This window comes from Triturus cristatus, chromosome 11 (assembly GCF_964204655.1).
Source record: "Triturus cristatus chromosome 11, aTriCri1.1, whole genome shotgun sequence".
Lineage (NCBI taxonomy): Eukaryota > Metazoa > Chordata > Amphibia > Caudata > Salamandridae > Triturus > Triturus cristatus.
The window spans coordinates 108,264,870-108,290,189 of record NC_140594.1 but is presented as its reverse complement, the minus strand read 5'-3'; the positions used below and the strand labels follow the sequence as shown (position 1 = coordinate 108,290,189).

General features: G+C 44.9%; 1 protein-coding gene across 8 annotated transcripts in view; it reads right to left on the bottom strand.

Moving 5' to 3' along the window:
* The window catches only part of CABIN1 (calcineurin binding protein 1), a 1,566,474-nt gene extending 1,550,079 nt beyond the window's left edge, over window positions 1–16,395 (bottom strand). For 3 of the 8 annotated variants that reach the window (XM_085634621.1, XM_085634626.1, XM_085634627.1), the window contains exons 1-3: window positions 16,279–16,366; window positions 14,827–14,900; window positions 6,542–6,672 (exon numbers count right to left, since the gene is read on the bottom strand). The gene's annotated coding sequence lies outside the window, so the exon portion shown is untranslated. Of the gene's footprint in view, window positions 1–6,489; window positions 6,673–14,826; window positions 14,901–16,010; window positions 16,052–16,278 lie in introns of those variants that run through there. The other 5 variants (XM_085634622.1, XM_085634628.1, XM_085634624.1 and 2 more) reach the window with 5 other exon arrangements.
* Window positions 16,396–25,320: the final 8,925 nt, after the last annotated feature.

Sequence of the window (25,320 nt, the reverse complement as noted above, 5' to 3'; positions counted from 1 at the left end):
GATGCCAACCCTGAGCTGGATATATAATTTTAATTTCCTGTCCAAGGGGATAGTGATGGCATCCCAATAGGGCTCCAGGAGGCTACTAGATTTAAAATCTAGGAATTCCTGTTAGAGATGAGTTAACAACACATTGTGCCTCAGATTGTCTAACCCACACCAATAATGTGCTTTTCGTTTGGCTGCTGCTGAGATATGGCAGATAAAAGGTTATCCCACTGAGATCAAAGGCCAACATTTATTATAGTTTTTTTAATTTGTTGTACCCATAAAATGTTATTGAATGTATCTACTTTAATCACATCTTCCAGGGCTGATCTATATTGGGCCAGTTCAGAGTTGGACCATAACCTCAAAAATAACAGAGGATGAATCCTAGCTTTGTCTGCTACTGACCTTCTGCACATATCAAGCATCAGTGGTACCAATGGGGTGCTTTCAGAAAGACGAGCTAGGCTTCTCAAAAATGTATTCTCCGAACTTGTAAGAAAGGATATGTTGGCAAAACTCGACAACTCGGAACCATAAAATGCAGAAGTAACTGCTTTCACATTGTAAACTTGTAAAGCGGGGGCAACAGGTTTGAAGTAAGACGAGGAATGCACTTTAATTATGGCATCAGCAACCTGCTTATGTTTGAGGGACATGAGATCCACCTGGGCTTCCAGGCAAAGGTAGAAGATAGTGTTACACTCAAATAAGTTAAGACATATACCCTTTCTAGAGGTTTGCCTCCTACCTCAAGCCTACCCTTAAATGACTAATGTTTATTGAAGGTCATAAACTTTTTTTTTGCGAAATTGATCACAACTCCGCACGTATTGCAAAATTCTTCGAAGTGAGATAATACATGCTGCAGCCCGCTAGGTGTCTTTGATATTAATACGGTATCATCTGCAATCAATAAAATAGAAATGTTGGTACCAGCTAAAGTAGGAGCATCCGTAGAGAGAGTGAACAATATAATTAAAGAACAGGGAGAATAGAGTGGGAGCCAGTACACAGCCATGGCGAACTACCTGCCAGATAGGGAACCATTCAGTCAACTACCCCTGGCTTCCTTAACATTCCTGTGCATAATTACCATCGTGCATATGGATTAACACAGTCAAGAGATCAGAGGGGATACACATGTCAGAAAGCACCAGCCATAGTGTCCCTTACGTAGAGCCAAGTCAAAGGCTGATTTGAGGTAGATGAAGGCAACATACATGCTGCCTCCGCTAATCTCTACAGTTTTTCAGTACGGAACAGAAAACGGAAGACCTGGTCCATTGTGCCTACCTTCCTACGGAAACCTGCTTGATAAGGGGATAAAACATATTTATCATCAATCCAATCCTGGATCCTGCCCAAAAGTAGAAACTTTCTGAATGCAATCGATCAAGCTTACTGGCCTACAGTTGGATGGCAATGATTGGTCTCCTTTCTTATATATGGGGATTACTTTGGCTCTCTTCCATGACTCTGGTGTGGGAGCTCCATTTACAATGGCATTAGCCAACTAAAGGATTTACCATTGACTCAGTCACATTTACAGACCCCTGGAAACATGCCATTGGAATGCCCTCTCCTCATGAAACCGTCCACTGACCCAGTCATGCTTTCCAAACACAGACCTATCTCCCTCACACCAAACCCAGCAAAGATATTCCAGAAATGTAGGAAGATGGCTCTGTATATACTATACCAAAGTGAGGTATAGTGTGCACAGAGTCCATTGGAACCCCAGAGGTAAAAGTAGATAGCACCTTACTCTCTATTTGTGGTGGTGTGGTCGAGCAGTAAGGCTTTATCAGAGGGTAGAGTTAAGGATTTGTTCTACACACTCAATCACCAAATGATATCATACACTCAAAGACTGAACTTCAGACCAATTGGTTTTCCTATAAAAACTATTCTTTTAGGTATTTTATTTTCTAGAACCAAGCAAGCCTGGCACATGTAAGCAATAAAAACTTTACAGTAGTAATGCAGTTTGTAAACACAGTTTGGATTGCAATTGTATATGCACTTTGTTTTGATTATAGTACTGTTACTGAAAATGCAATGCTTTGGAAATACAGTACATATACTTTGTATACGCTTTTTAGTAAAATTACAGGTAAGTTACTTTTGAGATTACTTTTCTTACACAGTGCAGTATACCTGGATACTGCACTGGGGCATTTCATGTAACCAGGTAAGTAAAAGCGTTTTGGTAAATTGGTACAATTATAAAAAGATTTCTTAGGTTTTCAAACTCCACGCTTAGAAACTTTTCCAAGAAAACCAGTCAATGTTATCCCATGGAGGAAAATAGTGTTATCGGTTTTAGGGTAAGTATTCTGTAGTGGGAGTTGAGGTTCTGGGGGTAGACTCAGGGTTCCCCCAGGGTCAGGGATGCACTCTAGTTACACCCTCCGCGGCACTAGGGCGGCCGGGTGCAGAGTGCTGAGGCCCAATGTTATCCAATGGGGGATAGGGGGCCTTCGGTTGGTGGCTGCTGACGAGCAGGTGACTTGGCTGTGGGAGCAAAGCTCAGGGCAAATGGGGGTTCAAGCCAGCAAAAAAGGTACACCCTCAGCGGCACTGGGGCGGCCGGGTGCAGAGTGCGGTTTCGGGGTTGGGTGCCCTGTAGCTTTTAATTGGGATTTTTGGTTTTGGTTTCAGCTGCAGGCTCGGTCCAGGCAGACTTCCGGGAGGTACCAACATCAGGGCTGGTAAGTTGGAAGGCTCGGGACGTAGGTGCACGTCTGGTTCTTTTCTCCAGGGTGCAGGGCGGCTGGAAGCAGGTGTGTCGTTTGAGGTCGGATTTCACCTTACCGGGCCACTTGTGGTTGGTGGGGTGGGGTCTCCGTGCAGAGGCTGCAGGTGATGTTGGGGAGTCCTGAAGGGGTCAACCCTGGTGGACTCAGACTTTGGAGCGCTGGGGGACCTCGCTGTGACTGGTGGGCCACTTTAACTCGGACCGTAGGCGACGAGAGCAGTGGTAGTTCCAGGCGTTGGGTTTCTTTGTCCTCAGCAGGCTCAGTCTGTTTTCGGTGTTTCTTTTGAACAGAGCTGCTGTTCACAGGAGATCCGGTCTTTGTTGAAGGCAGTCAGTCCTCCCAGGGTTCTGGAGCTACTGACCTTAGAGTGACTACACCCTTGGTGTGCTCACTCCACGTTTGGGGGGGGGACGGGGGACGTGGGCACAATCCTGAATCCTGATTGGGGAGTGCCTGCCATCTGCAAGATGGCGGGCACTAAAGTGTGGGCTTCACCTCACCTCCCCCACCTGAGGGGTGAAATTGGCAGAGGTGGGCACACCTTCTGGGCTGCTCTGATTTTTCCCACCTGTTTCCCCGCAAAAAACGAGGGGAGACAGGAGGGGGCCTGCTCCTGATAGCAGGAGAGGCTGGGGGTCGCATTACAAAGGCTGCAAGGCCTTTGAAGCTCCCCTACCACAGATGGCTCTTCCTGGCCTGGGGGAGGTGTGAACACCTCCACCCAGGAAAGGCTATGTTTCTGGGCTCAGGGAGCGAAGGCTCCCACCCCAGGGGTCCAGAAACATGTCTCGTGGTGGCAGGCTGGTGTGTACCAGTCAGGGAAGCCACCAGAGGCTGGTCATATTTCAGGGGGCATCTCTAAGATGCCCACTGGGAGCATTTTTCATTAAATCCCACACTGACATCAGTGTGTGTTTAATATGCCGAGAAGTTTGATACCAAACTTCTCAGTCTTCAGTAAAGTCATCATGGTGCAGTGGAGTTCAAATTGACAAACTCCCAGCACCATATACTCTTAATGGCAATACTGCACTGAGAATTGGCTCAGACACTGTAGATGTTCAGGGCTCATGCACCTATACCCTCACCATTGGTATAGTGCACCCAGCTAGAGGGGTGGCTGACCTATGCCAGGGCAGTGGGTTGTAGGCATGACACACAGGGATGTGTGCCATGTCGACTCTCCACTGTGTTCTGCACCAAAACATGCAGCCTGCAAAGGCAGTGTGTGAGAGTAAAGGTGCAGGTTCTCTAAGGGTGGCACAATAAGTGCTGCAGTCCTTAGAGGTCTTCCCTTGCCACAGTGCCCTGGGTACCTGTGGTACCATTTACCAGGGGCCGACCTGTGTTTAGGGTGCCAAATGGGAACACAATCCCTGGGAACCTGATCGGCAGAGTCCCAGGGCACATCAAGATAAAGTGCATCAGTAGTCTGGCAAAAAGTGGGGAGGGTTACTGCAACAGAAACCCAGCTTTCTACAAGAAACTAATCAACTGATACCTCGCTGCCCACCTAAGCAACTAGGAGGTCAGACGCCACGAAGACTGGATTGACGCCCAACCTCAGTACAGAAATAGCACTCATCAGCGCCACAGGTGACATCTGTGTGACTCTTGACAGAGGAGACACGGCAGCCCACAGTCTCCTGGACCTTCCCGCAGCATCCGAGAGTCCCCCACCCCATCCTCATCAGGCATCTGCGTGAGATTGACATCCAAGGACCCGCTCTCCACTGGATGTGCTCCTTCTGAACAGACAGAACACAAGCTGTCAGCCTGGCACCTTATTCCTCTGAAACCCACAAATTCATCTGTGGAGTGCCTCAAGGTTAATCACGCAGCCACACCCTCTTCAACACATAGATAATCCACCTGGACAATGTCATCCGTCCACATAAAATCAATATCCATTTTCTATGCTGACAACATACAACTCATACTCTATCGTTCTCCGACAAGACACCCAACACAAGAAAAAAAGTTCACTGACTGCATGATAGAGTAGCTAACTGGATGAAAGCCAACTGCCTCAAGCTCAACACTGACAAGAGAAAAGTAGAGATTAGACAAGAACACCTCACCATGGGACTCCAGCTGGTGGTAGGCCAAAGTTGGACCTTTGCCCGGAACCTCTGAATGATCACCGACCGCAAACTGGACATGACCACACAAGTCAAAGCAGTCACTGCATCCTGCTTCCACACCCTAAAGATGCTGAAGAAGATCTTCAAATGGCTCCCTAGCAACACTAGGAAAACTGTCACTCACATGCTAGTTACTAGCAAGTTGGACTATGGGAACACCCTTGATGCAGGGATCCATAAGCATCTCACTAGAAGACTACACACCATCCAGAACTCTGCAGCCAGACTCATTCTCAATCTCCCACACAGAACTCACTTCACACCACACCTCAGGAACTCCACTGGCTCCCGATAAACGCGCTCTATTCAAACTCCTCAGATACATTTAAGGCACCACACAACTCACTGTCCATCTACCTGAACAGTTGCATATCATTCCACCAACCACCCAAACACCTGCACAACGCAGGACTCCTACTTGCACACATCCCAGGGCCACGCATACACAGAACCAGATCAGGAGGACAGGCGTTCTCTTGCAGCGCTCCTAACCCAAGTCAAAAAGGAAGATCATCCTGGAGTCATTCTAAAGTCATCGGATGACTCAGCGGGGGCATTCCTGCTATTATCTGGGGAAGTCGTCCCAAGCCACCCTGAAGTATGTGTATAGGGCAAAATATTGAAATGATATGACTCTACAGTCGTCACCAAAACTTCTCTGGGATAGTGCCCTGATTACGTCAATTGAATATGCGTGAGGATCTTTTACTACTCACTGAACACCAGCTGACAACTTCAGGATGAGTGTTAATTAACACAGGATAATTCCGTGACAACTTCACAATGACTGAGGATTACTCTAGGATGTTTCCAGGACAACTATTGGCTGACTGAATTACTCTAGGATGACTCCATGACAACTTTAGAGTGAGTGTGGATTACTCCCGGATGATTTCATGAAAACTTTAGAATTAGTGCGACTTACTATAGGATGACTTTGTGACAACTGTAAGGGGAGTGTGAATTACTCCTGGGTGACTTCAAGAAACATTTTGATGGCTATCGGTAACCAATGAATGATTTATTATCGAGTGAGGGTAGTAATACTCATTGGAGATTCTACGACCTGAAAACATTATATGGTCACATCTTCTCAAATCAAGTGCCCATCAAGTACTTTAGACCAACTAATCCGCTGCCAAACAAGTGCTTTGAGGTGCATGACCTATGTACCATCCTGTACAATATGGAATTGTGTTTGAATGTAATAAATGTATCTTGTTTATACAATCCAACGAATTCTAAGTAACCAATAAAAAGCTAAAATTAAACTACGGCTTTGTCATAATACATTATTGTTCTGCGCAATAAAAGGTGGTGGTGGGGTAAGGGGGCATAAAAAATATGAAGTATGAATTAGCAAGAATGCAACACACTTTGTATTCAAAAGAAGGCTTTTAACTTGTGATACTCCCTCATTCAGTAGAGATTTCCTTCATTTGTGTATAAGTCATGACCTGACTTTTTTCTGATATTGTGATGTGTGGGAAAAGACTAAACAAACGCCGGTTGAAATAAAATGGATCCAAAATCACTTCTAAATTCAATTTTATTTAACTGAAGCAAGTACCAGGCCCCAAAAAGGCTCAGGTTACCTTAAAGTAGATTAGTAAAAGTAGACAAGTAATGGTCAATGAAAAACAGTACTTTGTTGTTTGCTTCTAGGTTTGCTGGTTTCTTCAGTTCTCTTCTGGCATGCCAGATCTTTATGGCATGTTTTCACTGCATCATTTTGATGGTTGGCGAGCTTTTGGCCTTGTACACAGATTTAATAAACTCTGAAAGGATAACAAGACCATAGATTAGGGGGACAAGCAGTGCTTTACAAGTTTCACTGATTGATTTTCAAAGTGGGTCCTGCCTTCAAAATGCAACAAGACTATAAGCTTCCAACAGTTTGCTTATGGAGAGTGGTCAAAGGAGCATATGTGATAGTAGGTAATTAATCATGTTGGAGGTGGAGAAGGAACATTTCTATTTCTGAACTGTGATGGAGAAGGAAGTAGGTTCTGAAGGTAAATCTGATAGTTAAGAGAGTGTAGCCAGAGATGGTCAATCAGCAAAGCGTACTAATTCACTTTTTGATCTCTTGCTCAACAAAAGAGGAAAGAACACCTTCCTAGCTGTGCCCTACATGGACTCAATTGTTAGACAGGATAAGGTTTTCAGGGATTGTGTTCAATAAGTTAAGAGATTGCTGTGCCAACAAGTATCTGGTGCCTAAAAGGATCCTACACCCAGGTTCTAAAATGGAGCACAAGTGCTGCAGAAGTGTGAGATAATGCTTGGAGTGGTGTGTGCCATCAGTGCAGTTTGTTGCCACCAAACTTCACGTTCGAGCTCTTTTCCTGAGACCAGACCACACCTGCTCATTCTCATTTGGAGACAGTTAAGAATGGAAAGGCAAAACAGCAATAACAGAATCCTTATGTGCTGACTGGATATGCTAAGGAACCACATGTAACAACTGTTTTATGGTAATTAAGACATGTGAACTATCGTATTAAGCATCAACCTTTTCTTCATCAAGGGCAGCAGTTACATCATGAGCCCTGGCAACACCTCTGCCACTTTGTTTGGTAAAAATATATCTAGCTCAAACCAGTGAAGGGAAAATGTTCATTGTCCCAAGCATACTTGGCCTTTTCCAACAGCTTGTGCAGTACTTTTTGGGATAAGGTCATTTCTGAATCAGGAAGGATCAGTGGAATCTTTCATCATCTCCTGCACATCAGCCTACACATAGCCACACAAAGTATTAACATACATTCCATTTTAAACATAGTGTAAATAAAGTGGTAGCCTGTGGAAAGTAATCTGACATCTAGGCATAGCTCACCTAACAGTGACAAAAATGATGTTTTTAAATCCATAAAAATGAAGTAAATTTGCATGAAATATATTCACAATAGTACTTTCAGTTTGCAACATAGATATAATATACCAAAGGAGAAAAGAATTAAGCAAATCACCCTTTCTTTTACAAATGATCAATTGAATATATTTGATGTGGAGGATTTTTTGTAGGAAGTTTGACCTCGTCAATGCAGACTGCTGTTGGCAAATTATTTATAGCCATCTCCTTTCAGCATGTGCCACATAACAGAGCTATAATGGAAACAAATAATTTTAAGTTAGTTAAGGGTATATTGGAATGAGTGGGGTAGAATTGGGTGAAGTGGGGTAGACTACAGTGCTGGAGATTGGAGTGGGGTAGCATGGGGAGGCGCAAATTGGGGTGGATTGGACTGGATTAGATTTGGGTAAAGTGGAGTAGTAGAGCGCAGTTGGGTAGAATGATGGAGTGGGATAGGTTGGAGTAGACTGGGATGGAATGGAGTAGACTAGGGTAGATCAGGTAGAGTGGGATACATTGGGGTAGACTGGAGTGGAGTAGATTGTGTAGGAGTGGAGTGCATTGGATTGGGGTAGATTGGAGTGGATAAGCTGGAGTGGGGGAGTGGAGTTGGGTGGATTGGAGTGGAATAGAGATTAGAGTGGAGTGAGGTAGAGGAGTCGGATAGATTGGAGTGGAATAGATTAGGGTGGAGTGGGGTAGATTGAGGTGGGGTGACGTGGGGTAGACTAGATTGGAGTGGATTGGGGAAGATTTGAGGGGAGTGTGGTAGATTGCAATGGAGTTGGGTAGATTGGAGTGGGGTCAATTGGAGTGAGGTAGATCGTGGTGAGTTGAGTAGATTGGTATGGAGAAGACTAGATTACAGTAGAGAGGAGTTGGATAGATTGCAGTGGAGTGTGGAAGATTGGAGTAGAGTGGGGTAGATTGGAGAGTGCTGAATTGAAGTAGACTCGAGCAGAGTGGGGTAGATTTGAGTGGCTTGAGTTAGATGGAGTAGACTTGAGTGGGGTAGAGTGGAGTAGACTGGAGTGAGGTAGACTGTAGTGGAGTTGGTTAGATTGGAGTGGTGTGCGGTAATTGGAGCGGGGTATATTGTTGCAAACCGGAATGGTGTGGGGTAGATAGGGTTACATTGGTGTTCAGTGGAGTGGGTAGAGTGCAGTGGGGGTGAGTCAATAGGCCTTACAGAGTGTCTTACAGTGGAGGTTTATAGAGTGGAGTAGCATGTCAGAGTGGTGTGGGGTATGCAAAGTGCGATAGCCCACTGCCATTAAAGACAACACACTTTCAATTGTTGACCATTACATTTGCACCGGAATACAGTTTTACTGCATACAACCGATAATGTGTTTAAATGTTATCAACTACGGTCGGTGTGTTTTGATCGTATTCAAATATTTGTTTCTACCACACTTCAGAATTACAACAACAGAAAAAGCTTTATTTTGTACTAATTGATATATTCTGAAACATCTTTAGTCATGTTACCAAAAAAACAAAATACCTCCACCACACTCTCCTCTTACATGGGTACTCAGCAGGACTGTCACATAAATTCTCTCACTTTGAAGTCAGAAAATGAAAAACAAACCCCAAGCTCCTTGAAAGAGAAACCCTTACATTTGGTCTGTCTTTGAATGCACAGTAAGTGTGACACGATGAGAATAAGATTTTAAGGCCTGTTTACAGAAAGCAAATCTGTGAAAGAGTACTGTAAACAAGGTTTGGGCAACAGGAGGGGTGAACTCAAGCTGGACAGCCTAAAGCAAATAAAGCTAGCAAATAGAAAGCCAGAAAATGCGAGTTACAAACCACATGGTAAGCAACAGAAAATATCTTTAGCGAACCAGAAAGCTTTGCTGTCTGGTAGGCTTTGACCTCAAAATGCGCTTCATTAAGTAGATTAAATAAAAAAAATAGAAAGAAAGACCGAAAGATGGTAGGAAAAACTACATTGTGATGAAAAGATGGTGAAGCAATAGAAATTGAGAGGGAAGACTAGCAAAAAGTATAAGATGAGAAGAGAGAATAAAGATTCAAGAGAGAAAAAAAAAAAAAGGTGATAGAATGAGTTTCAAGCATCATTTCTTATATAGGTCATCCAACCCAGGTGTTTTTATGTCTGGCGATTTCACTAAAATTATATATTCAATATATTTAAATTGCAAGGACGTTCAGCCAGGCCTCTTCTTCCACTGGTCTGTTGTGTCATTTACATTTTTGTCCCACCCACTGCAGCATACAGTGGCCAAAGGGTCAGCTCACTCAAGCCAATTATTAACTTCACTGTAACATAATTCTTTCCTTTCATGAAGAACACATTGTGAGATAACGTAGTTCCTTCAGTGTTGTCAACTGTTATAGCAAGTGTGCCATCTGAGAACAAGAAAAATCTTTGCATTTAGCTATTTTTTTTTTTTTTACACTGACAAGAACCCTGCACCTTCTGTTGACAGCGTTTTTCAAAAGACATGATGATGCAAAACAAGCACTGACAAAGCCAGAAGGCTGACGGCCAACTATTTGCTTTGCCAGGTCAGGTTTCACACTGTATTCTGCACCTACAATCCCAGGTTTTATAATCTGATAAACATGACTTCAAAGCAGAAAGCAAAAAATAACTCGCCTGCACTACTCGTACATGGTTGTGAGAAACTCAGAGGTTTGGTTCAGAAACAACCATGTAGGAGGGAGGCCAAAATAGTCTAACACTGTTTTTAACCACTTCGACATCTACATATATGTTTTTACTGAACATATGATGGCAGACATTGACATTTGAAATACTTGATAGAGTTGTGGAGATCCAAACAGCTGTGTGGTTAACTTTGCGAAAGGGGAAGCACGGGCTGCAGGAACAGCTAAGACGTTATGACCGACACCACTGTGCCCCTTACCACAGACAAGACTGAAAATCTGCGTCTCCGAGGCAAAGAGCATGATTATAGTCGAAATGTGTGATTTAGAAGAACATTAGTCCAATAAAGAGTGCCATTCAAAGCTTCCGAAGAATCAAGGTACCAGTGGTAGGTGGGATGAATGGAAAGACGGACACTATTAATGCCACCACGATTGTATCACTGGTGGTCCCGTACTGTTAAAAATGTCACGGCCCCAGCATACTGACCGAGCAATGACTGAAGAATAGCTTTACAAACAACACTGCCTACGTGAAGTGATAAACAGGCAGCCTCAAATCGTGGTAGATAAATGTGTCCTGGAAAAATCCACACAACTGCCTCCATTGTAACAGCCATTTGCAATGCAATAGATCTCGCATTTGCGAGAGTTTGAGCTATTGGCTTTGTAAATGCAATGCCTTTTATCAATGTTTTGAAAACCTGCAAGTATTGCTTAAACACGTTCTTTGCAATTATAGTCCTTGCTTACAAGAAGCAAGGCTGGCAGTAACTGTGCCTCTTTTACTGACAGCCATGCTTCTCATAAGCAAGAACTAGAAGTACAAAGTGCGTGTTTAAGCACTACTTGCAGGTTTTCTAAATACATAAATAAAAGGCATTGTCATTTACAATGCCAATAGCTCAAACTGTTGCAAATGCGAGACCTATTGCATTGCAAATGCTTGTTAAATATGTGCCTGCTCTTGCATCTCAATATAAGTGACAAACACCAATAATATTTATATTTGGCACGCTACTGCATCACAATCTAAGGGATATTACCCAATTATCTCCATACCTCACCATGCTTTAGATACACTGCTTAATTTGTGCTGGTGGTTGAAGGGTGGTGGGCATGCTCATTTTTAGAGATTGGGACTTAAATATCATGGCTAGAGTTTGAACCAGAGTAAGATAGCCCATAGTAAGAGAGAGCAAAAGACTGAGAAGGGAGAACGTGGGAGGAAGAGAAAAGAGGAAAACTGTGACAAAGAGAAAGAAGGGATGAAAAAGTGCAAGGGTGAGACAGAAAGTTAATGGTGTGGACGAAAGAAGCATGAGCTGGAATCAAGACTATACAGGCAAACTTTGTATTTCAAATCCTGGCCTTCCACAACACTGGTATACTCTCTACAAATACCTATCCATACATACACAGGACAGACATATTAAAAAGAACCCTTCAGAAAGACTACCCTCATAGGGACAGTGCATAGGGCGGCATTCTACAAGAGATAATTATAGTTAGGGGGCTATAAAGAGACTTCCCAAAAAGAGAGAGGGCATAGAATAGGCATTTACCAAGAGATCTCTGCAACTGCAGAAAAGATGTGGCGTAGCTGCAAGAGTTGCCGACCTTGGAGCTGGGGAACCAGATTCGAGTTTCAGCGTCAGCTCAACATCCTGTGATTTTGGGCAAATCACTTAATCTCACCGTGCCTAACAAAAATGTATGTGTCCTTGTGTAATGCAACTGGTGCTCATGTAAAGCGCTCCAATACCTTCGCGTCTAGTTTGCGTTATAGAAAAACAACAACTTTTTTCAAAAATGTTTTTAAAAACTGGACCACACTGTGAGGGACAGCACTGCAAAGAGAGCACCTAGAGGAGACAGCACAAATAAGATGAAATACCACCACAAACAATTTGCTGTAAAGAGACTGGGCCAAGAGAATAAGACCCCTAACAAGAGACTGTCGCGACGAGGATGCTCTAATGAGGATGATGCACTAGGGAAAGAGTGTAGTGTAGGGGTCTACAAAGAGATCGTTTCAAAGAAAGCAATGCAAAGAGACCGTCCTTTGAGAGACAGAGCATAGGATAAACCTCTTATACTTCTGCAAAGAGACTATCCTGCGATGGAGATCCCTGTGAACAGAGTGACCACTCCCAGTGGAAGAGAGTGCAGACGTATGATCAAATAAGAGACCTCAGTAGAGACAATTCTAACAGGGAGAGAAGATAGGCAAGACCTCTACAAAGAAACTAATGCAAAAATACTGCTCCAAAGACTGCTTCCTAGCAGGGAGAAGAATGCAAAGAAACAGTCCTTAGGAGGACAGATCATAGGGTAGACCGCTATCAAGAAACCACCGTCAAGAGACCAACCTCAGATGGCAATGTTGCAGGAGAGACATCTGCAAAGACAGTGGCACTGATGCAAAGAGATTGTCCTGAGTGAGTAGACCGCTGTCAGGTGACCGCTGTGAGGTGTAGTGACCACAGAATAGGACTATGTAGAGTGACCATCGCTAAGAGGCCACAAGACAACTCTGCAAGATAATAGTGTTAGGTGAAGAGAGCACAGGAGAGAGGCGGGAGAAAGAATGGAGCAGGGAGAGAGATGTAGGGGTGGAGACGGGGACAGGGAAGTGTCGGAGACAAGAGAAGAAGAAACAATGGCAGAAAGGATGAGGAGAAGGGAAAGTAAGGGAGAGAAAGAAGGAAATGGAGGAAAATAAGGAAAAGGAGAAAGCAGCGAAGAAGGATTGTGAGGGAGTTGAAACAAGAGGTGGTGAGGGGAAAATGGAATGAGACTGGAGGGGAGCGGAAGAAGGAAGAGGAGACACGGTGTGGAGATGTTAGAGACACCGAAAAGAGACACCAATGAGAAGAAGGGGTGAGGCGGGGAGAAGGGAGGGATAGAGGCTGGAAGGAGAGCGTCTGGGGAAGGGTAGTTTATGTTGGAAGAAAAGAAATGAGTGATGGAGAGGTGGAGAAGAGAGTATGAGGGGCTTAGATAAAGAAAGAGGAGGGTAGGAAGGGAAACTGGGGAAAGGAACAGCCGACAGAGGAGAGAGAAGCATCAGGGGTAGAGGAAGGAAGAAAGATGAAAGTGACTGCAGAGGAAAAAGAGGGATGAAAGTGCGACAAGGTAGCCGGGGAGCAGTGCCGCCAAGCAGAAGGGATTAGGGGAGATGCACTCGAGTGATGGAGGGAGCACAGACAGCTGTGAATGTCAGACCCGCAGATACGGGCCCGGTATCTCCGCCGCCATCAAAGGCCCAGGTGTCCTTATAGTCGAGCCAGGCGCTGAGGGGCATGAGATGGAGCTTAGAGACCCGTGACGGGGTGGAGAGAGGGGGCGGGAGGGGGAGTGACGGGAAGTGATGGCCATGGAGAGACAGAGGCCGACAGAAGCAAAGATACCCAGGCAGGGCCCCACACTAAAAGACAGAGGCAGGCAGAGACAGGAAGGCTGTAACAGAGGAAGACAGAGTCACAGAGTGATAAACACGCAGAAACGGAGGCAAAGATAGACAGATCGGCAAGAGATGATTTGCAGAGAGATAGCGACAGACAGAGGCAAAGAAAGAGCCAGACAGAGATATGCAGAGTCAGACAAATGCAACAGAGACAGAAACTAACGAACATCCATAGAAAGACCCCCAACAGCAACAGACAGTGGCAGGAACAGAGGCCGGCAGAGAGCACCAGCAGTGGCTAGAGAGGGATACAGAAGCATAGACAGAGACAGGAAGTAACAGATTTTCAGATATAGAGTTGACAAAGACTTACAGAGTCAGAGAAAGAAAGAGACAGGCAGGTGCACAGAGGCAGAATTAGAAGGAGGTAGACAATAAGCCCACTCCGAGACTGCTTAAGCCGTGCAGGGTCCCCGGGAGGTTCCGAGATGATCTGGATCCGATGGGGGGGGTTTGGAGGGAAAGTGAAAGCGTGCCATGCGCGCACTGTGTTGAAACGCTGTGTGCACATCTCCTGTCCTGATGCGTGCACATCTCCTGATGAACTAGAGCCGACGGGGTGGGAAGTAGGGAAAGTGAAAGCGTGCCATGCGCGCGCTGTGCTGAAATGCCGTGTGCACATCTCCTGTCCTGACGCGTGCACATCTCCTGATGATCTAGAGCCGACGGGGGGAGGGAAAGTGAAAGCGCGCCATGTGCACACGTACGGAGTGCACATCTCCTGTCCGCACATGTGCACATCTCCTGTCTCCCTTCCGCCCAAAAACCAACAACAATAGAGCTCGCCAAGACGAGCAGCGCATGCGCTGCATCGCTAGGCGAGACCTGAAAACCATACAGACAGGGATCGCCAAAAATTCAGGTTATATCTAATAAATTGGAAGCTCAGATGAGTATGCGTCATACCTGCAGGAACTACCAGATAGTACCTCAAAAAGATCTGGCGTTATGGCCAGAGGTACTTACGTCTTTGGAACAGAGGAGCTCGACGTCCACTCAACATCCTGTGATGATCGGCAAATCACGTAAGCTTCCCGTGCCTAAAGGAAAAACAAATGTGACCCTGTGTAATATAATGAATGTGTAGTGTATGCCTTTAAGGCATTGGTTATTGTTCAATGTTATATGTCTTGAGCGTGCATGGAATCCTTGTGGGGTTCTAGACGGTTTCCAATCTAGAACATCAGATGTTGGCTGATGTCCTGGAGAAGAGACCGTGTAGCCTGGCGCTCGCCTGTTCTTCCTTTTCCAATAAATACTTGGAATCAATACTGCGCCTCTCGCGTCATTTCAATTGGCGACGAGGATGGGATTTAACCCAAGAAGAGACCTCGTAATTGTAAGGAGAAAAAAAAAAGGAAAAGAAGTAGGAATAAATAAACAACGAAAAGAACCTCCGTCGAGGGACAGATCACTATTCAAGTTTTTTTTATCTGGACTTAGCTTGCTGCGATCGAAAACTTTCTGTGTTTAGCATTATTTTGTTTTTTTTAATTGTCAGGTCAGTTTCTTATGTGGTGGGATTGTATGTTTGTTTTGTTGTTCCAAGAGAGGGGGATGTGGAGTGTATGCCTTTAAGGCATTGGTTATTGTTCAATGTTATATGTGTTGAGCGTGCATGGAATCCTTGTGGGGTTCTAGACAGTTTCCAATCTAGAACATCAGATGTTGGCTTATGTCCTGGAGAAGAGACCGTGTAGCCTGGCGCTCGCCTGTTCTTCCTTTTCCAATAAATACTTGGAATCAATACTGCGCCTCTCGCATCATTTCAGAATGCCCATGTACAAGCGCTCCAATCCGTTCGGGTTAAGTTCTGCTCCATAAAACTGAAAAATCAAACACTCGTCCTATTAGAGACTAAACAAAACAAACCCTCTTGCTATCAGAGGCTAGCACGGTCAGATAGGACGATGGTATGTTTTTTTCAGTTTTATGGAGTAGAACTTGACAGGAAGGGACTAGATGTCAATTAACACACAGACCAGAAAGGCCAACACGTAAAAATACAACAGGCATTATTAACCATCAGGAAAAAAGATTAACTGCAAGTCAGCTGTTATTAATGGACATGAGGAGCATGGAAATGGAATGCATACATTTTCAATGAGCAAATACGGAGCTGAGTAGTTATAGGTAAAATGAAACGTAACTGTATTTATCTCCAGAATAACGCACAGAGTCAGACCACAATTAAACGAGGAAGAAGACTGCTGCAGATTGAAATTATAGTTCAGAAGCGATGCAATGCCAGTATGAAAAATACCCAATACCCCCACAATTTTTGCCGGGTACCCGCCATTTCTGAGTACAACCCGATCCCCCTATTCGCTGACCACGCTTCTACCTCGAAGTTGTTAGTTGCTGAATAATGCATTTGAAAAAAGGAAAGAAAAGCAATCATTCTCCTATTTTATTTACCTCTACGATCCTCACTTGTTCCTGATGCCGGCACCGGCAATGACGTTACTTCCTGGGTGACGTCCCTTCCGGTGCCACCGGATGTCCGCGTCTAAGTGCTTTGGAAACGGGCTAACATGAGTCCTTTGAACATTGGTGGACCAGCTGTTCCGTGCTCGTACACAATGCAGCTGCATAAAATCTAGAGGTTTTTCTATAGTAAGGTTTAAAACCAGCGGTCCGCTTTAGTTTGTAGAATCACCATTTTTTCAGCAAAAGTAACCTTATTTTTTTCTTACACTTAAAAATGCCCGTAATGGAAGTTAATTGAAGAATGTATTTTCTCGATGTTTTAGATCTCTAAAGGAGTTTCCTTGTGTTGTGATGTATAGATTGGGATGTGCAAGAACGGGGGAATGGCCCCAGGGTTGGATTGGGATTAAAAATCGACCCGGGCACCGCACCCTAAAAACAAGCATTGGCATAGCCAAATAGGTCTCGCCTTTGGGACCTTATAAGTGTTTAACCATGCAACAGTTAATGTTGTTGTACCAAGGATATTGTGCTCCATAACTAAATACTTATAAGGTCCCAAAGGCGAGACCTATTGGCTATGCCAATGCTTGTTTAATATTTATGCTATAGTTAGATAAAAAATGTAAAAGAAAAGGTATATTTATGGATAGAAAGTATGAAAAAGAAACAAAATACACAATCCGTTAACAATGCCATGTTTTAAATAAAACATCAGTCTTTGCCATATATGGTCTATTTTGTTTAGACATTACTCAAAAAAAAGTTTAAACATATAACAAAGGTCGAATCTGAGGGGTCATCAGGCCTCCTTCTGTAGGAGTTTCCTGGCTGGCAGCAGTCAGGAGCCTCACACCTAGATGCAAATGCGGCAGAAGGGAAACAAAGGCTCACACCTTGGTAGCACTTCACACATTTTAAGAGAGACAGCATTTCACTTTGTTCAGGCTCTGTTTAGAAGATATGCACGCACTGTAAGAATGTCAGATGTGTTGGTCTTTCCCAGTATTTACACAAATTAAATAGCATTTATATAGAGCCTACTTAAATATCACTTATTTCTTGTAAAGCACTATGGGTAGATGAAGTTTATGCTGACAAAAGGCAACATTATTTTATGTGTTGGCCTAAGGGTTAGGGCGCTCGACCTCGGACCTGGGGGAACTGGGTTCGAGTCACGATAACGACGCTAAACTTCCTGTGATTCTGGGCAAATCACTTAATCTCCCCCTGCCTAACAAAAAAAACAAAAAAAGATGAATGTGTGTCCTCATGTAACGTAAATGGTGCTATGTAAAGCGCTGTGATACCTGATTGGATTCGGGTCAAGTTCGCGCTATATAAAACTCTGCCTATGTGTAGCTTACAAAAGTGTGAGGCTTCTCCCATACTCAGGAGGGTTTGCATGTTTACTCGAAATGTGCTCCAGTGTACTCACGATAGACCAGGTAAACATGTATGTGAGGGTTTAATATCTCGTCACTTCTTATGATGCCACTTCCTGTGAGTTCACGCGCTGAGATATCACTTGCACACTGATTAACTAGGTTAGTCCCCCCCCCCCACTTATTTTTTAGGACCTGTGCTCTGTGCTTAGGTGAGAAGAGGATGTACACGCGTATGACTAAAGTGGCAATTCTGAGCTGGGAGTGCTCCAGCGCGGAGTGCAAAATCCCTCTCTACTGCCACGGACCAAAAGATCTCACACACGCACACTATCCGTACATTCGCTGGTGGGGCCCATAACACCAACACACACTCACCATTAGTCCGTGCAAGAGGCGATTATCCTTCCAAGCGCTGAATAATGAGGGAGGACGATACCACTTTACCCTACCCTAATGAGCAGCAAACCTACAAACCTTTCTTATACTCATTAGGCCCTAGATTTCACTTTTGGTATTTCCCTCATAACCGGGACGGATCTGTTAGTTGTAGTTTTAAGTGAAATTCTAATACTCTAATTAACCTTTTCATTAACACATTTCAATGAATAAATAACCCAACTCATTTCTGTAGATGTTCAAATCCAAATTTATATTAATATTGCAGATTAAATCATTCATTAAATCAAGTTGCCATTCATATTTACCTATTCTGGCTAAAGTCGTCCTCTATGTCAAATTTTGCAGTCTCACAAATCTACGCCCATCAATTTTAGCAGATTCCGTTCTTCAGGAGTTTGGGCATTAATTCAGTCCGTCAAAGATTCAGGCTAACAGCTGTCTTGCAGTGTCACCGTCCTCTCCGTCAGCATATCATCAGGAAATCGAAGGAGCGACATCCCGACCTCTCTATTCTATGGGTTTTATAATAATTTCAATAGCAAAATGTAACAATTTTGAGTTTTAAACTGTTCTGATTGGCTGATCAGGGGTCAACCTCTCCGTTCCCATAAGGTTTAGTCCATGTTGTCAGCATACTTGCTGGTTCCGGTTCTTTACTAAAGTCTTTTGTCTGTAGCGCTGGCACCTTTCCCAGTGGCCTTGATAAATACAGCTTGCCTGGGGTCAGGACAGGGCCATTGTTGCTCATCTTTTAGCGCAGGCGCACTTCACCCAAGCCTGGTTCAGCGTCGGCAGTCGGGTTAGGCACCAAAAGCAGCCATCATTTGATAGGCCAGAATAGTCAACTTAAGCAAAGAAACACAAAAACGTAATTAATACAAAGAAATGACTAAATGTTATTCCCTCGCTAATACCCATATGTGTGTGTATTTATCTAGCCAAAAGCAACACTCAATGCGGTTTATACTTACTAAATAAAGCACGAATCACAATTTCATCACCAAAGCCACATATATCATGCAATGTTCTATTTATCTATCATTAGTATGCGTACGAATTTTAGTTCACGTCATTAATTAGGCCATGCAGATGCAAATCCCACGTGTATTTCGGTCATTAATAAGGTTGATTAGTTATTTCCACATCACTCCAAACCATTAGTACGATTATAATTAATTAATTAATCTAATTAATAAAACAACATGCAAAATGGGGTGGGAATACAAAATTTTGCATAACCCGCTCCAGCAGGAGCACTTACACTTAAATCTGAGGAAACCATCTGAACTACGAAGGACTCCTAGTAACCCAACTCTCTTGTGCTCAGCAGAGGCGACGCCGTGTCATCTGATCTGCGATTATCGCAGACACGCATAAAAAAATTCAGGACAATAAAATCTTCCCTTCATCTCTTACCGGTTAGGATAGTTATGAAGCTATATCGCCCATCCGTGGCGTGGCTTGGATTAGAGCAGTGGGTCACAGTTCTGGAGACTACGACCAGAATCCCACTTCACCAGAACTAGAGGGCTGGCGATTGTCTGTAAAGCAGCTCCAGACAACGCAAACACATGTGCAGATGCATTTAAAGTACCTGCTGTAATGAGATACTTAAGACACAGCAGCCTGTCCTATGGTGCGGCCTACGAGCAAGCCATGGGCTAAGCCAAGCTAAGGGCCGGACTGTAGGCGACTGGTGGGAACGGGTGGAGGGGGGAGAAAATTGCCTTAGAAGCCACAAGCACCCGCACTTTAGCGAGTGGAGTCTGAGAGCTGTGCGGCAGGCCAACCCTTCCACTTGAGGGCCCGGCCACTGCTGGAAGCTGGGTTGAGTTAGGGTGGGGCTGCAGACGACGACCGGACGCTGTGAACTTCACCAGTGTTGCCAGATTTTTTCATAACTTTAAAGCCCAAAAGCAACCAAATACTAACCCAAACTAGCCCAACGTTACCACTCCATTAACTTGTGTAGCCTGACCACAATATTCAACAATGCAGCCACTGTGTTCTCTGCATTTTAACATTTTTAGTATGGCGATACTGGCAGGGATGATGTCACCCTCTGAATGTTAACAATCTAGCAACAATTAAGGAGCGGATGGAAGGTTAGCAGCCACAGCCCCTCTGTAGTCAGAGCTACAGTAGCAGCAACCAACAGGGGAGGAGTTGTACGGGCCCATGCAGCTCTGCTGCTTAAATCTAAAGTCAAAGCAGCGCAGTTTTTAAATAAAGCTGCGTGTAAAATCTTGAACTATTACGAACAGATGCTTCCTAAGCAGAAACCTAGAGGTTTTGACATAAAATTTAAAACAAGCGTTGGCCGCTTTTGCAGCGATCACCCGGGAGTGGTGCGTGCGCGTGTGTAGCAGGAAGTGGGATAAGGGAGGGGGGTAGCATGGTGTGCACTTTCGAGGCCGCTTTGATGTTCTCAGTGGCCGCGCGGCTCACTGAGAACATCAAAGCAGCCGCGAAAGTGATCACGATGGTGCGCGCGCCCGGCGCACATGCACTGTAGCTGGAGGCCTCAAAGAAGCACTAGTTTGCACTTCCAAATGCCGCTTACTAAAACTCTCGCCAGAGCAGCGCTAAAGCGCTGGCTCAGGCGAGACCTAAAAAGTGGCCCACATTTGCATATTACCTTTCCGCAAAACACTGCTTCTGCGAAATTTTATTTTAAAAAAGAGTTTTTTTTTAAAAACAATTCACGGATTAGTTTACACTGGTGAAACACACCTGAAAACAAGTGAGGTCACTTTTGCTCAGGCCCCCTGCCCAATATGCATAAATTAATGGGCCGGCCGAGCGAGAGAAAGGGAGTGACACCTCTGCCGTTGATAAAAGGGAGGTAATGACCGCCCCTCTACCTCCAGAAAGGCCACTCAGGCACCCACTGGGCAACTAGCGACATCTAAACACACCAGACACAGCCCAAATCGCCCCCCGTCCCCAGGCTGCCTAAAAAGCAGCCCACAGCTGGAACTGAACACCGGCCCCTCGGGCATTGCCCGAGTGCCCGCGTTACCAATGCGACGCTGGGAATGGGGGCGAAACAGGAAATGTAAAAAAAAATGTAAGAGCAAATGCAGCGGTACATTATTATACGTGCACGCCAATGGGGTGATTTATGCATAACATTTTAGACAAAAAACAGATTTTTTTTTTTTTAATGGGGGAATGTATTTTCCCCATTTACTTCTATTTATTGACAATGTATGTTTAAAATCAGGTGCAAACATTGTCTAACATATTATGAAATCAGGGTTTTGTGAAAATTGTGTTTTCAACCAGTGTTTTTTCTCATGCACTATTTCCTCCAGGTGGTATCTGGAGGAACTTGTGCTGGCAAAACAGTGAAAGATGGGAATGCCTTTTGGTAAAACATGTAAGACAATTTCCACAGGTTTTGTTTCTCCAATTTTCAGTGGAGCATTTTGGAATCACACACAAATAATTTTCAGTGGAGCATTTTGGAATCACACACAAATAAACAGTACAAAAACAGTATTTCCCCAAGCATTTTTTTAAAGGAAATCTTCATTATTTTTATTGAAAAGGTCAAATACAGAAAAACGCATTCCCCACATGGTTTTTACACCCAGTTGTAATGAAGTTGCTCATTTGGGCGCAAGATAGGGCACTGGTTCCAATTTGCTAAAGGGCTTTTAGACTCAACTTTTTTTTCTCAGCGTCTTCTCAACATCCTGTGATTCTGGGTATATCACTAAATGTGCCTGTGCTTAGCCTTCGTACTATATAAAACCTCCTCTCTTCTTGAATTCCACAACAAGCTGAAGACATGGCTTTTCAATTACCCAACCTACCATAGACAGGGCTAGAAACACACACACACACGCACACCTGATCAGCGCCAGGACTAAACAAACACACACTTGCTCTGCGCCTCGCGGGTGTTAGTGCATTTTACAAATACACATTACAAGTGGGAAGGAAAGCAACCTCAACACAAATCTCTGAGGAATACTAACAAAGCAAGCAGCGCGGAAAAAAACCCATTAAAAGAACATCAACAGCTGAAAGACAGCTTCAGGCAGTGGGGTAACCCGGAAATGAAGTGTACTCTGGATTGAGTCTGGAAATCATGCACCTTGAGAGACCAGAGACCTTGCTCCCCCACATCCCTGGGGAAGTGTGGGGGGGGGACTTTCTGTTGGCGCATTAACTGGGAACGCCAACCGGTATGCTTCAAAGGAAGCATGAAAGTGGCGACCCTATAGCATCAATCACAAATGGTCATTATAGAGAAGATACTTGAGATAAAAGTTACTGATGGAGTTATGGTCATAGATACAGTGAAGATACTGATTGTTTAGAAAATGTACCATTCAAATTAATTGGCGCATTAGCTATTTGCACTTTACAGGGAAGCTATCTACCAGGTGGATATGTATAAGGTGTCCACACATTCGCTAATTACACTGCCAGTCCGTAAACTCTGCCCGGCCTCCATTGTTCTTATTGGTCTTTCGGCGGAACACATTAGTCCATAATTTAGTACTTCCGGGTCACTTGGCAGCCAATATCACAGCTCAACGTATTCTGGGGATTCTGTGTCAGTCCACGGAGGCTCAGAATATGCTTCTCTTTACTTTACTGGCAAAACAGCAGCCAATGAAAACTTTAAACACAGCATAACCCGGAAGGACAACACCCTCCTTAGTATGCGCCTATCATATATCATACAATGCTATAAATGTCTCTGTAGTAATAATAACTTCCTCTTCCTTTGTTGCTGCTGCAGCGAGTTAAGTGTTTTCTATTTTGTCTTCTGGCTTTGATTTATTGTGCATGCAGTGTGCGTTGTACATCCCAATTGCGGCTGTGTTCTAACGCGCGTGTGTTCGTGCGATCGCTTTGTAATTGTGAAAGCGCTCCGGCGCTTCGTGTGGCAGATTTATGGCCGGGGAGCGGGACAGACGAGCGCTGCGTGCTTGAGGGGCAGTCCGCTTTTGATTGCCACGCGGTCCGCGCATGCGTGAGCGCCCTGAATCGGAATTTCATTACCGATCTGGTTCTCATGCAGACCGGACTGCTTCTGCACCTACCCTCAGTCCCTGGAACGCCCCGCAGGGCGCCAAAACATTGTAAAGGTTTTGCCTTAGGGGGAATTGAGGGGTGGCTCCCTCCACTATTAGTTCCACGCTGAGTCCTGATTTTGCATAGTAGTTAGTGTCAGGGTGAGTGCCTCTTTCTCTTCCTACTTAGGGACAGGTTAGTTAGGGCTTGTGCAGGGAATTTTCTTCCAAGCCCTACATCAAATTATTTAGGACATCAGTGACACCCCTGGGTTCTCCCCACCTGAAGTTCCTCCACACCTCCTGTAGCATACGATGGTGTACTATGCCAAGGAGGTTGACCAGTGGGCAGATTACAACCCCTGTGCAGACTCTGAAGAGGTGCCTTACGAGCACCAAATGGAAGAACAACTGGTCGAAGCCGTGGATTCCCACGTTCAGGGTTCTGTGAACTGGGCGTTAATAAAGGCCCTCCACCCAATAACGCAGTCCATGCAAAATTATGGCAAACGTAAATTTAAGGCTGTAATGTAATGAGGGCTCCGTCCCATCACTCCTCGGCAGAAGTCCTTGCCCGGATGGCGGCTAATGTCATGAATGACCATGGGTACAACGGCTCTCTCCCGTCTGGTAGTTCACCCCTGTTACATCCAGGGGACGACGATGAGTCTTGCCCAGCCCTCGCAGATGCCACTGACTCTGACCAGGAAAGGTGGTGAAGAAGAAGCGCAAGACGCTTAAAGTGAACAGTACCCCCACTAATAGGAACCTGCTTTTCGACCCCAAAAATATTGTGCACCCGAGGTCCACTGAATGGGTGCCTTGTGTGGAGGTGGCACAATATGTGCAGGAGAATCTGTGCCAGGGTTTCAGCGCGAGGTGCAGGCCACCCTGAGGTCAGAATGCCTTAGACCGGCCCTACTGGGCTGGGTGGTGGACACTCCAGATTTGGATCCCAACATGGCCACGCTCTTCAAAAAGTTTTTGAAAGACCCTAAGAAAGGATTGGACAGGGCATGGAGAGGCTGCCAGGATAAATTACTTGATGTGTCTGGCCCTCTCACGAAGATTCTAGACACAGCGGTGCAGGCCAAAGACTCCAACACTCCCTTAGATGTAACGGAGATCTTGGAATGGGCGCAGAGGGCTCTCTGCTTCTTAGGCAATGCTAACTGTGCGTTATCCACTGAAAGGAGGAAGTCCTTCCTAATGCGCATTGATCCGCAACTCGCGGACATGCAACAACGGTAGCTGGAACCTTGGCGAATGGAATGTTGTTTGGGGATACATTTGTGAAAGAGTTGGGCAAATATGTGGCCACTTTCTTGGTGCTGGACAAGTTCCAGAGCAACATTAAGAAGGTTTTCAACGCTGGCCTTTTATCCAGGGCCGGACGCTTCAGGGGTGGAGCAGCCGGCCGTGATTACAACCAGACCTCCAGAGGTGCTGAGCAGAGAGGACGAGGGGGACACCAGCGGTCCAATTTCTACCCCACCAGAAATCACGGTGGTAGAGGCAGAAGCCAGAAAGGAGGATACAAAGGCTAGAGCAATGAGAGAGACACTTCCTATTCAGGTAAAACGTATTCAGTGGGAAGATGTCAAGGTGGGGGGTCGGATTGCTGGGTTCGTGCACAGGTGGAGTACTCTGACCTGCGACCCTTGGATATTGCAAATAGTACAGGGTTTTCAGATAGATTTTTATGACACACCGCGACAGACACACATTCCACCCCTGTTACATTTTTCCCATGTAGAGAGGTCTTTTATAGACAGCGAAGTGGCATCTCGGATGCAAAAAGGAGCTATTGTACAGACTACTCCCCACACTCGCAGATTTATCCGCAAGGTGTTTCTGGTCCCCAAAAAGGACCAAGGCTTCCATCTGGTTTTCAATCTCAAGGAGTTCAACTTCGCCACTTCAAGATGGAGGGCATACACTTACTCCGGGATTTGCTGTTGGAAGGAGATTGGGTGGTGCACCTCGATCTAAAGGACGCTTACTTGTCAGTCCCTATTTTTCCACCACACAGGAGATTCCTGCAGTTTCAATGGGGAAACTCATGGTACGAGTATACCGCTCTTCCCTTCAGACTCTCGTCCGCCCCCGGTGTTTCACCAAGCTTCTCAGACCGGTGGTTCAGTTTTTGTGGGAGCGAGGAGTCAGACTCATCATATACTTAGATGATATTCTGATTATGGCTCAGAACG